At 40.6% G+C, this 14,614-nt stretch overlaps 1 protein-coding gene across 2 annotated transcripts in view; it reads right to left on the bottom strand.

Moving 5' to 3' along the window:
• LOC108705387 (chemokine-like receptor 1) overlaps positions 1–14,614 on the bottom strand; it is a 28,513-nt gene that overhangs the window by 2,992 nt on the left and 10,907 nt on the right. The gene's annotated exons all lie outside the window — the stretch shown is intronic.

Below are 14,614 nucleotides of genomic sequence, written 5' to 3'. Positions count from 1 at the left end.
GATAAATAGTATATCAATAATATTGTATAAACATAATGCTAATTCTGTTGTGTGAACTGTGATCTGTTGCTCTGGTGTTTGTTCAAAAGCCCTAGGCAACTAGTGTTTACTTTGTTTAAAAAATGCTATATTTGTCAACTAGTGTTTACGTTGTTGTCAAAAAGACTTTATTTGGAATTATTGTAATCTCCTTCCCATGGTAACATTATGAACCACATGAACAACGAGCAAGGGTTTTAGATCTCGATTCAGATTTCCACAAGCAATATCATCAAATTGCTCACAACTATGCATTATCATAGCATGAGTTATAAAGTATAAAGTTATAAAGTGGAAACGAGTGGCACTGGCCAGCGCTTACAGGGTTCCCCAGGGGTACTATAAAGAACCAAAAGTGGGGCAATGGCCAACACTTACAGCATCTTGTTTTTGTCATACACCCTCTTACAAGAACACAGTATACTGCGTTTACATTAGCTCAATCAATTAGAGCAAAAGGTTCATTTCCCCAGATGCCCAAAGCATTAAGGCACTACTTTTTATAGAAACCTATATGTTTCCTATCTTTAAAAAAGACAATTTACATTGGGAAAGAGGCTCGCCAATGGCAAATCATTTTCCTGCATTCACCAGGATACTTAAAGCTTCCACTCATACCAAAACTATTATCTCCAACAACAGTTAAGGGGGATTTCTGTACCTGAAGAATACAGTGATCACAGGGGGATGCGATGTTGGGAAAGCTCCGCAGTAACCATGCTAAGGTTTGTTGGATATGAAGCTTATTATACCCAGTAATACTAAGATGCCTCAAGGACTTTATTCAGATACGATGTGGAAGGACATCGATGACTAAGGGGGTTATTTACTAAAATACGAATTTATCTCATTGTTCCAATAAAAAAATGTGACTAAATTCCCATGCCTGATTTGGATTAATTAATAAATTAATGAATGAACTTGATTTAAATCAGATTGGTACAACACTCCACAAAAATTGTGCAAAAACCCGAAGTGTGTTTTTTTTCAGGTTTTTGCATGAAAACCCAGAAAAAGTTGGATTTTCAGACTAACTCCAGCACAGACCACGATATCAAATTGGGATAGGTGCCTCTCCCTTTGACATATACAGGACCTCCACAGGTCTAACATCGCTGATTTTCTGATTCTGGCTTTTTGCAGCATTAGGGTATAAAAATCTGGAAAAATTAGAGGTTTAGTAAATTACCCCTAAAAGTGGAAAATATTATTTTGTATCTTTTCTTCTCATTTTCCTATAACTACATTTGTTAAGGAGAAATTGAATAAAAGCAACAATGCCCACCCTTTCTGGACATTCAGGTTTTTCTAGTAATTATCTCTGTAAGGTGAAATATTTCTGTTTTGGAGTAGCATCCTGATTTGAATAAGAAATACATCATATAATTAACATAACATAAGTAAGATAGCTCGAAATTTCTTTAAAGGGATTCTGTCATGACTTTTATGGTGTAGTTTTTATATTTAAATTACACAGTTTACACTGCAAATAATTCACTCATACCATATAAAATTTCATTCCAGAACCAACAAGTTTATTTTTTTTTAGTTGTAATAATGGTGTATAGGCGCCATCTCAGGTCATCTTGCCTGGTCATGTGCTTTCAGAAAGAGCCAGCACATGGGACTGCTTTCTGGCAGGCTGCTGTTTCTTCTACTCAATGTAACTGAAGGAGTTGCAGTGGGACATGAATTTTTACTATTGAGTGCTGTTCTTATATCTACCAGTGAGGTAGTCTTGTGTCAGGGAACCGTTTCCTGATGACCTTCCCATTGTTCTGCTGATGGGCTGCTGGGAGGGGGGTGATATCACTCAAACTTGCAGTGGAGCAGTAAAGAGTGGCTGAAGTTTATCAGAGCACTGGGGGTACCTGGGAATCTAACAATAATTCCATCCCTATGTCAGATTTCAAAATTAAATATAAAAAAATCAGTTTTTTTGAAAAAAAGGAATTTCAGTACAGAAGTCTGCTGGAGCAGCACTATTAACTGATGCATTTTAATAGTGAGGGAAATAATATATATAATAATTGTGAAATATGATACTGTAAGTAGCCCCCCTGCCCTGTGGCCTTATACAAATACCCTATAACTTTTCTTTAATATAATGAAAATGTTACATGACAACCAAATGTCAGAAATATAAGCTTAAATTTCTCCAGAAGGAACCATGATAAAACTGACCTTAGCTAACTGAGTGTCATGCATGTAAATTACAGAGGCCGCACATGAGGATCAAGCATTGCAGATTAAGAATAGCCATATTCTGCTTAAAAATGTTCCCTCAGCGACTAGAGGGATACCTGCAATATGGTTATCCGACATAAAACCCCACCTGGGGAAGAACAAAAATCCTGCAACTGTTAAAACAAAAGGTTCCCTAGGACATAACCAGACTGATGGCAACAGCCATTTCAGAACTAAAACACCCTAGAAACCACCAGGAAACCAATCAGATCAGAAACTAAACACAATTTATATGCATCTATCACCAGTGCTGGAGAAATACACGATCCTCAGCAATAGCGAGTGGCCCTAAAAAGACTTGGCCAACATTAGCCTAGTCCTGCAGCTTAATGGAAGCAGCTCACACCAGTGCTGATCGGAGTCAACTCCACACCAGAGATCAGCCCAAGATCCACCAACTCCATGCTAAGAATACCTAATGAAGACTTAATTAGATGAACACCAACTCTGGGTTATCTTAAATCAGCATATCATTGTAATCATTGTAGAGCCATGCTGGTACAGCCCAGTAACTCCACCAACCACCAAATGTGACTTAAGGCCATCTACCAGTAAGATATGCTGTTGCCCCAGCCAACTGCCATACAAGCAAGCAAATCAGACCCAAGCCAATTACAGTTCTAGAAAACACCCACAAAAGCCAAGGCCACTACATCTCAAGCTGCACAATGCTACAGTTTGTGCAAAAACTGAACCAAACCTGTGACCATTCATAGAAGCTACTGAATCCAATAGGCTACTGAACCAGCAAACAGCTGGGGTCACAATCCAAAATCAGACATGCCAGAAGCTGATAGCCTACAAACACTGGTACCAACCAGCAATGATGCACAATCCACTGGCAATGAGCCAGCCACCATACATGCAAACCAGTGGTGGACCAGCCAGCTATTATCTATTCCAACATAGATGTGCAAGGCCATTGTCACACTAGCAGGCCAAGATGCCCGTCAGCTGCAGTGTATGCAAAACACCAGATTGGAACTCTAATACACAAGCAATAGTACATAAGCCAGCTATTGTGAATGCCACCCATGGAGACAAGGTCACCAACTGCACTGGCACCTGACAAAAAAGTAAATTTCCACACATGCAACAACGGAGCACAAGCCAGTTGTTGAACTTGCAAAACCCTGGTCCACAAACCAGCCTTATTGATAATAAGCAGTGGCATACAAGACCAAAAACAATGCATGTAAGTCAGAAGCAAAGATTAGCTATAAGCCGACAACATATGACCAACCGCAGCTGCTGAATACAAATCAGCAACAAAATTAGCTATGGGCTGTGAAACTCAGAGCAAACACCAGCTGATGGTACAAACCATGATAGATCCAACCAAATAGGCAATCAAGCCTACTGCTGGTGTAACCGGAACCATGCCTGCAAGGATTGTAGACAAGACAAAACCAATGGCTGTAGTCCTGCCAAGGATTGCCGCAAGGCAAACAGACATGCCCACCAAGGGCCACGGCAAGAACAGTAGCCACGCCTGTCAGCCGCCACCACCTAGCTGGTGACTTTGCACCATAGGTCACAGCAAAGGCTGGCAGCCACAAACCCCCAAGGACTATATTAAAAACTAGCGGCCACCTTAGCCAAGGGCCACGGAAAAAGGCCAACAGCCAAAGAACCCTGGTAAAAGGCAAGCAAGCACCTAAGTTAAGGGCCATGGAAAAAGGCCTGCAGCCATAATAACCCTGGTAAAAGGTCAACCAAACAAATGTGCCACAGGTAAAAGACCACATGAGCCAAAGGCTCATGCAACAGGGCAGCAGAACAAGGGCCCTTGTAAAAGGCCAGCAGACCCATGAGCCAAGGGCCATGGTAAAAGGCCAGCAGACCCATGAGCCGAGGGCCATAGTAAAAGGCCAGCAGACCCATTAGCCATGGACCAAAACAAGGGCTCTAACCCAAGCCAAGGGCCATAATGTAAGCCAGAGGCCACACAAACCCAGCTCCCTGGCGAGAGGCACAAGGCCACACAAAGGGCCATAGACTACAAGCTGGCTTCAAGCCTGTTAAGGTGCCAGCAGACATAACAGTAAGTGCCCTTCAATCTACCAATAATTAAAGAAGGGAAACCTACAGCCCCCAAAGTCAGTAGATATAGTATAACTACAACTGAGCTCCTAACAAAAACCACTAGATGGGAATAGAATATCTAAGAGAAGGCCTACATCACACAAAAAGACACCATATAAATCGGAACACTGCCTGTTAAGTGTGGAAACATCCTAGGAAAAAATGCAGTACAATGCTGCTACAGCAGGACAAACCCCTAGCCACTTATCTACTATGTCTGCACAGAGAACTCGGGCTCACAAACCTGAGACCTCAGATGATATCAATACAAGAAGTCAATGTAACACCGGCACACAACCAGAATATATGCGCTAGACAGTAAGAACTAGGGATGTAGCGAACTGCCGATTTGGTGTTCGCGAACACCGTTCGCGAACACCGGCAAAAAATGCGAACGTTCGCGGACAGTTCGCGAACTTCGAACACCCGCTAAAATCGGTCGATTCAAACGATCGAAGGATTTTAATCATTCGATCGAAGGATTTTCATTCGAATCGAACGATCGAAGCCATTCGATCGAATGCTTTTCATTGAATCGAATGCTTACAATCGTTCGAACGAATGGAAATCGTTCGATTTTAGCGGTCGAAGGAATTCGAATGGTCGAATGACTTGTATTCGAATCGAACGCGAACTCAAAATGCGAACGTTCCCAAACGTTCGCGAACATTCGGCGGACGCGAACGGTCGAAGTTCGCGCGAACTAGTTCGCAGCAGAACAGTTCGCTACATCCCTAGTAAGAACAATCCAGTCAGAGCCTTGGCGGCTGGCTGCTTCTTAGGGGCAGACTAGGGGCACAACTACAGCAGAAGCAGACCCTGCGGCTGCAGGTGGGCCCAAGAGGTATAGGGACCCTATGAGGCCCAAATAAGGAGCAATTTCAATATAAATTGGTAAAAAAGCACAACCTCTGGCTATGTTAGGGGCCCTAAAATGAATTTGCTGTGGACCCAATGACATCGGGTTACAGCACTGAGCCGACTCATTGTAAGGAAGGAAGGGGCTACCTTACTGCTTCAGCAGTGCAAGCCTCCAGCCAAAACGTGCAAGCACCCTGTGTAATAAAATGCAAATATAAACTCTGTGTCTGCATAGAGGACAATAGAAACAACAGTAGCAAAAAGGCACAGTGGAGTATCTGCCCCTTACCTGACAGCAATGACTAGTCCGCAGGATGGAAACTTCAGCTAGAACCCTGATAGCTTTCAGCTGAGGGACATATATTAAGCTTATTAACATGCAGACTTCCCAGTGAAATTAATGTTTCAAACACACAGTAGATACTGAGAAATCATACTCACCGGATTCAGGTACTACACTGCTTCAGCAGAGGGATTCACCAGCCAGTACTTCAAGTACCTTGTGTAACAAGAGCCAATACTGCATTTTGCACAGAGGACTCCAGCTCACAACACAAGACTTCAGATAATACAAGAAGTCAGAGGAAACAGGCACCTTACCAGATAGCTCAGGCTTGTCAGCAGGACTATCCAGACAGGTGGAACAGTGCTTGTTGAGAGCAGACTCATAAGAAAGGAAGGAGGTGCCATACTGCTTGAGCAGTGCAACCTCTAGCCATTCCTGGAGGTGCCTTAGTAACATGAGCCAATATAACTTCTGTGTCTGCACAGAAGATGCAGGGTCACCCATACAAGCTTAAATTATTAAACAGCAATAGCAACGGGCCGAAGGCACACCTGCACCTTACCAGATAGTGACTAATTAGCTGGATGGAAACTTCAGCCAAAGCCCTGATAGCTCTCAGCTGAGGGACATAATTAGCTAATTAGCATGCAGACCTCCCAGTGCACTGAGCATTTTTAAAACACACAGTGGATACTGAAGAATCATACTCACCTGCTTCAGGCTGTTATTACTAGCCCATATACATACCCATGGCCCTTTTGCAGAAGTTCTGTAAAGTTCTGTAAAGCCTCACGTAACTCAAAACAAAAGGGGAGTCCAAAAAGCCAATAACAATGTGGAAAGCCCACACCTGTGTCTATTCCCAAACAGCACTAGATTGAATCATGTGCTTCGCTGGGCATATAGTAGGGGGGCTATTTTAGCACAGGGCTAGGACCATGGGTATGCCCACACCTGCATTTCTTCCCAATAAGCGATAATTTACAGATTATACGTCTTGAGGCATCAGGTAAACTCGTCTCCATTACCTGGGAATCATCCCTCTGTACCCACATAGAGGTAAAAAAATAAAAATACAAAAGAAAAAACAAAAACTGTTTGATTTCTCTCAATATTCACCACAAAATAAAGAAGAGTGAGGAGGGAGATCCTACCTCCCTGTCCAGTATACAAAAAATAACTTTGGTGAGGAGGAAATCATGTGGTCTTATAGGTCATGATGAATTTTGATTGGCTATGTTATAGGTCCTACCTCCAGGTCTGGGAGGGGCAATGCCCATGTGTACTGACATGGAGGGACGTAGAAGAAATAAGTGCAATACTCTACCTGTTTCTGTAGCACAGCATCCCAGGATCTTGTCTTTCCTCAGTCTTAGAACCATTATCACTACAAGTCATGCAATTAAGAACTTATTTCTTTATTTATGTAGTTGCTTACCCATCAAATGGAAATGGCAATGGCCACAGAAGCTATTAGCCGAGGGAAAATGATAATGGAATTGTTGGGGAAATATCTAAAGACCAGAGATCACTTGAGGTACAAAGGGTTAACCAAGTTTATTATGTATATAATAAACATACACGAGCTACGTGGGTCCTGTACTCAAGTGAGACAGAACTGAGAACAAAGGATTGACCAGACATTATATACCCTCTGGTACACAAATATTCATGAGAAGGGAGGTAAAAGGGTAAAAGGGGAGTTTTAGGAATTAATGAGGGATAGACGTCATAATGGAATAATTGGTCTTAAATTGTTATGAGAAAAGTAAGGGAGTAACATGGTGCGTCAGGCTCAAGGCCTTTCAACCTGGGTACAGAAAGCTAAACAATACAGGTAACATAGTTACATAGTTACATAGTTACATAGTTAAATTGGGTTGAAAAAAGACAAAGTCCATCAAGTTCAACCCCTCTTAATGAAAACCCAGCATCCATACACACACCCCTCCCTACTTTTAATTAAATTCTATATACCCATACCTATACTAACTATAGAGTTTAGTATCACAATAGCCTTTGATATTATGTCTGTCCAAAAAATCATCCAAGCCATTCTTAAAGGCATTAACTGAATCAGCCTTTATAACATCACCCGGCAGTGCATTCCACAACCTCACTGTCGATAAGATGGTTGTTGATAAGAACCCACTCAGATGGCACACAATCTCTGGGTAGTCTTGAAACAGCTTCTAGAAGGGCTTAATGGAAAGTTTGAATCGGTAACAGTCCACCACGGAGGGGGGTTTAGGAATGTGAGGGCCAAGCATGGCCTGCAAGACATTATTTCAATGATAAAGTGTTGCATTAGTCACGGACAGCATTTTGTTTCTTTGCACTTAGCACTTTTAGTTTTGAAGAGGTTCAACTTTATGAGTCATTTGTTTCCAAGCCCTTTAGATTGTAGTTCTATGTTGCACTTCTTTGTTAATTTCCCGTTTATCAAAACATTATTGTAGTGGGCTTTTGTAACTTGCTGGTGCAATATCAATTAACAATGCTGATGATATAAAAGCAACCTGTATACCATGGCTTCCTTATCTTTTTGAGGCAATCTAGATACCCTTGAACCCAACAAAACACCCCCACAAGCTGTGATTAGACCAGAGATGATGCATACACTCGACAGACTTTTGCTAAATCTAACACATACTTGGAAACCCAAATAAAACCTCTGGATTAGGTGGATTTGTACAGAGACAGCAGACCTTTGACAATATTAGAAGTTTTCCTGTTTTGTTCACACACTGTAGATCGTGGGTGCCCACATATTTTTTAAAAAGAGTTGGGAAGCAACACAAGCATGAAAAAGTTCCAGGGGGCAAATAGGGGCTGATATTGCCAATTTGGCAGCCCCTATGTGGACTAGCAGTCTCAAGGGGGCTCTGGCAGTATACCTGGTTTTTATGCAGCCAAAACTTGCCTTCAAGTCTGGAATTAAAAAATAAGCATCTGCTTTAAGGCTACATCCAAGGGGTTGGAGAGCAACATGTTGCTCACAAGGCACTGGTTGGGGATCACTGCTATAGATGCTAAGTGATTGGAATGTTGCTGTTAGATAGTCTTGGTGACATATTTGATTCCATGTTCATGTACTACACACAGATTTCTCAAATGGGACTGTAAGATGGGACTGTATGAAAATAAAGACTGTTCTGGCAAAGAGATCAGATGATTTTATAATGATTGGAAAATATTTACATAGACATAAATCATAAAAGAAATAAAAGGTCTAAAACAACAAAATCACAATAAGAATATAATCAAGTAAAACCAATACACCAAATGTATGCTAGAGAGACACACTCTAACTTAGATAGACACACTAAAATAACACACAATATAGCCCAACCACCTAATTCTTACCCCACACTTATGGACACTCAATGAAGTGAGTAGCAGTAATATTTGGGCACATTAGTGAAATGATCTGTCACTTGGTCTATACTGCTGCCTGTGTGCTGAAGGTTTAAGCAATAGACACATACTGGAACAGAGTAACGCTCCGCTCTCACATACTTCTTTAGGGCTGAAGGTGCAATAGACGTACTGACATGCCAGTACAGTAAACTAAAGACATACTGTATGCGAGAATGGTGCGTCACTATGTGCCAGTACGTGTCTATTGCTAACACCTTCAGCACACAGGCAGCAATATAGACGATCATTTCACTAATCATGTGCCCAAATATTACTGCTCTGAGAATAAGTCCAAACAGACTCCACTTCCTAAACGCCGTGTACATGTCCATCTCCAGGAGTGAATGACCCTGATCACAAGCTAGCTATTGGAATGGATGTCAGGCTGAATGGTCAGCCCCCACACATTTTCACCTCACCAAATCTGGCTCTTGTTGCTAAAAGGTTGGACATCCCTGCCCTAGAGGAATCACACTCAGCTCAAACATACCCTTCTGTGTCTGGTCCAAGATTCAAGGTTCACTCTGTTCTGACAAGATGGTCACTCCTCTCCGGGGCCCTGTGTGTTCACATTGCCCTACTGTAGACACATCTATACACAGGAGAGACCTGGCTTTTAGAAGTTTTTAGACATCTCTCCTGATTTGTCCATTTGAATGATATTAACATATACCATTTAGTTATTTGGGGTATTCAAGCCTCCACATGTCCATGGTTTTGTCCTGACTGTCTTTACTGACTAACTAAATATACACATCTACAGGGGCACATTCAATTCTGGCTCCAATGAACTCTACACTCCTAGAGGGTGAATGGATCTCTCTCCATAAAATCTTTTTCATATTCTGTTGGTCAAGAATTGAAAGTGCTGTGGAATACTGGGACACAAGTGATGTGAGGACCACTTGTGACTGCATTCAATAGCAGCAGTAAATTTTGAGTATTGGACAGCACCCAGTTATTTTTATGTTCCTTTCAACCACTTTTTATCCAGATGATCACCCATAATCCAGGTTTGTCAAGCAGACGTTTCTGAATCTTGTGTCTCCTTCCAATGCATTATTATATAGTTGCGGCAAAGTCTCTGTATCAACAAACTCTTAAGGCAAGCAATGCTGATTCTTACTGTCAGCTCTACAACAAGTTAGATACTGCAGGTACTTGTAGAACAGTTACTGTGGGGATGAAGGATTCCAGCACCTTTTCCTTTGGCCATACAGTGCGGTCTGTGGAGATCTTTTGTAATTCAGGTATACACATTTTAGTCTTTCAGAGCGGTACCTTATCCTTTTTATTATGCAGACTTCAGTTCTTCAGGGTGACTGAGAAAGAATACAATGGCTGTAGGAAATTATATGTATTGTCTACTCAAAAGGGCAAATTTACTAAAGGGCGAAGTGACTAACGCTGGCAAAATTCACCAGCGTGACGTCATTTTGGAACTTCACAGATTTACTAATGGGTGCAGCCATAATTTTGCTAGCAAAAGAGACTGGCGCTGGCACTCATTCGCACTCAATCCCCAGACGAAGTTGCGCTCTGGCGAAGGTATGTAACTGCGCAAATTCACTAAGATGCGGATTTTATTGAACTTTACCTGTTTGCGCACAACTTTCCTTTGCCACCTCAGACCAGGCGAAAAGGCATCTTTTCCTTTTTTCAGGATGATAGGCTGCAAAAGAGCATACATTTTTTTGGGGGTAACCGGCTTCCCCCCTACATTTCCTAACATATGGAACATAAAATATACAGTGGGCTCATGTGTCGGGCATTATAACAACTCTATTTTCTTTTCTTAAGCTTCCCTGGGCTTGTGTAATGTATTTGCTGCAACATATACGACCCATTCAGCTTTAACTTCCGTATGCAAATTAGCCATCGCTAGCGCAACTTTGCCGAATTACCGCTAGCGCAACTTCGCCATTGTTCGGTGCCCTGGACGCAACTTCGCATGTTAGTGAATTAGCGTTACAAAAAGAATGCAGTGCAGTGTAGTGTCTGAAAGCACTATGGAATAAATTTGGGATCACCCCTATTGCAGCATCCAAAGGTATTGGCATTCTTTTTGTATTGCATTAATTACTGGCGTGTGGCTTGGCCAGAGCCATTACCGAACACCCCACAAACACTGAACTAAGTTAATTATAGTTGTCTGAGTGAATTTTCGCCTGGCGAAGTGTTGCGCTACCTGCGAAGCTCTCGCTGCGAATTTTCGCCGCTTAGTAAATTTGCCCCAAAGGGTACTATGCACTGTAGGTCAATTAGAGTGGTAAATCTTTCATCTCTATCTCAGCACTTCCATTTTACCTGTAATTCTTACCATCTAACCAAAAAATATAAGGGACATGTTTGAAACACAAATACAAATGTAATGTTATAAAATGAGTCTATGGGATACAGCTTTTTGTAATTCAGAGCTTAGTGGATAATGGATTTCCGGATAATGGATCTCATACCTGTATTATAATAATTTATTATGGTTCCGCATAAGAATTTTTCCAGAGGTTGAGCTTCTTGAAAGCAACTGTCTTTGCTACTTATGAATCTGTAATTTCTGCTCTAAGCTGAGTACCAACCAGTGCATATATGAAAGGTTTATACAGGAGTTAGTATAAGCTATGCCTGGTCATTAGAGGCATAAACCTGTGCATCTGAGACATGAGTATAAGGTTGCGATTGTGTAGAGAGACAGCAAAATAATCTGTGCTATAACCACTGGTGTCCATGTTATATAAAAAACCAGAATAACAGTTATTATAATTCTGTACAGTCTGGAAGTATTCACTGACTCGGACTTTCTCACTTGCTGAGCATAATTACATTGGAAAATAGTATGACAAACAATGGGATTAAAGTAACCAACCACTAGAAAAGGATTATAACGCAGTTTGTTAAAAAGTATGTTTCTGCAATATCCACTTCGCATGCTGATTGGGGTGCAGGATTAGTATCTAGAGGTGCTCCAAGAAAGGGTGGTGCAGTTACGTCTCTGTTGCTAAGTCTGTGTGTAGTTATTTTCTGTTTAACATAAACCAGTTTGCACTGCACATTTTTCGGATAAATAACTTCATTGCTTAAAAAGAATATGGGAAGGCTGGACAGAGCTGTTATTACCCAAATCACTGTACAGGTTGCGTAACAAACACAGCGAGAGCTAAACTTATGGTGCCATATTGGTTTAGCTGTTGCCAAAACCCTGTCGATGGTTAGGGTAGTTATGATAAAAAATACTTGCATACATATTACAACGTAGATACATAATTATAAATTTTACATAGGTATCGTCCGAATAGCCAATTGTCTGTAAATAAGGGCAACACAATAAAGAGGCAAACAGAAGACAAAGACAATATCTGCCACAGCCAAGTTCAGGAACCAAATCTTGCCAACGTGTTTCTTCATGTGGAATCCGGTAACCCAGATAACAAGAGCATTGCCCACTAAGCCCAGGGCACAGTGAGTACAGATAACACAAAAACTGGTGTAACGGATCGGATCTGAGATTTCAGTTAAATTTTGCTGGGAAAATTAAGGGCTGTCAATGCAAGATTCTGTGGCATCAAGCCTTCAGGAAATGTTGACCCTTCTGTCTGAAAATGTAGAAATTGACAGTTACAGGTGAAGCCCAAAAATTAGGGTAGAAATAATACAATTTTTTTAAAAATATACATAATGATTTATAGGGAGGGCACTGAATCCCTAGTTTGCATATGCAAAACAAAGGATTTGGATCCGGTTCGGCCAGACAGACGGATTTCAGACGAATCCAAATCCTGCTGAAAAGTGCTGAATCAAATTTCGAATCCTGGATTCAGTGCGTCCCTAATGATTTCCAACCTGCAGGACTCCAATTTTTTTAAGAACTAGCCATCCTTCATTTATCCCATTTCAATCAGTCAAATGTGGGGTTGCCTTCCCGAACTGCAGTAAATGTTAATACTACCAGAACACTGGGAGGTGGATTTATCAAAGGTCGAATTTCGAATTCATGTGAATTTTTTTTAAATTCGAATATACTCACAATTCGACTGGGGTTATTTAAAAAAATTCAAATCCTATTTTGTATTTAATCAAAATTTTTTCCGGAAAAAAAACCCTTGAATGACAGGAAGGTTATTAACATCTCCCAATGGTTCAACAGACCTCTGGCATTGACTTGTATATTAACTCAGCAGGTTTTAGATGTGGAATAATTGAATTAGGACTGATTCCATGGTCGAGGCGTCATAAATCTCACATTCAAATCTACATTCGAATATGGAGATTAAAATTTCGAATGTGTGAATTTTAAAATTTGAAAATTCGAATTATTGACTATTTGGCCCTTGATAAATCTGCCCCTAAGGGTTATGTTGATTGAGTTTTATATGTATTTCAGTAGATTTAAACAATAGTGATCCAAATCAAGGGGAAAACTATATCCATAAATCCCTCTAGAAACCCATACCTGCATTACTTTTTGGATACCAAGATGTGGTATTAATTGTTTTAATTTAATTTGGAGGCACATTAACTTACCCAATAGCAATAAATGATAGAAGGTGCCAAAAGCTTTTACAGCTGAAAGGGACAGTTGTGATCTATTTTGCAATGAATTGTGCTCCTTTCTGGGTAGGGTCATAAATCTTGTTGGATATCTCATAGTACATACAGTAATAGCTCATAGTAAAGTTGAATTCCAGGGAACTAGTCCGGATGCCATTTTGGAGTCAGGAAGGAATTTTATCCCCCTCTGAGCAATTGGAGAGACTTCAAATGGATTTTTTTTTTTGCCTTCCTCTGGATCAACTAGCAATTAGGCAGGTTAAAATAGAGTTAAAAGGTTGAACTTGATGGACGTGTGTCTTTTTTCAACCTGACTTAATATGTTACTATGTATGTATATAATTATAATATATTGTAAATATAAGCTCCATGGAAAGCTCATTAAAATGATTTTGTTACAGTTCTTTAACTGTTATCCAGAATTCTAGGGGCCTGGGGTTTTCTAGGTAAGGGCCTTTCTGCAATTTGGATCTCCATATCTTAAGTCTACTTGAAAATCATTGAAACATTAATTAAAACCAGCAGGATTGTGTGGCCTCCAATAAGGATTAATGATTTTTATTATAGAGAAAAGGAAAATCATTTTTATAGAAAGGGAATTATTTGATTCTATTGGGATATGGCCTTTCCCATAATTTGTAGCTTTCTGGATATTGGGATTCCCAGATAATTGATCCATACTGTAGTGTATGATGCAACTACAAATCTTGGCAAAGTTCTCAGTCAGTCTTTAAAGGAAACTAAAGCTAACTAAAGAGGTATGCAGAATGTTGTACATTAGTTTTGGGTTTTGTATTCCAGTCCAAGGCAACCACACCTATAGCAGTAAAGATCTGTGTCTCTAAAGATGCCCCGTAGCTCCCTGTCTTCTTTTCTGCTCTGTGCAGTTTATAGAGCTTAGGGAATACTCAAATATTAGTTAACAATTAAATCATGTTGCATTAAGGTGATCAAAAACAGTGCAACTGATTAATTTAATAATCACCTGTAATAAATTGTAGAAGAGGGAGCACACAGAGCAGATTAACTGCAGGGGCTGATATTTTTTTTAAACTGCTGTACACACATGTTTGGGCTAAAATTGCCCTTTTCAAGTGCAGAAATAAAAGCCCTGAGCATCAGCTTATATTA

The sequence above is a fragment of the Xenopus laevis genome, chromosome 9_10L (assembly GCF_017654675.1).
Source record: "Xenopus laevis strain J_2021 chromosome 9_10L, Xenopus_laevis_v10.1, whole genome shotgun sequence".
In the NCBI taxonomy this organism is placed as follows: Eukaryota; Metazoa; Chordata; class Amphibia; order Anura; family Pipidae; genus Xenopus; species Xenopus laevis.
Note: the sequence above shows the minus strand (reverse complement) of the source record. Positions and strands in the feature narration are given on the sequence as shown.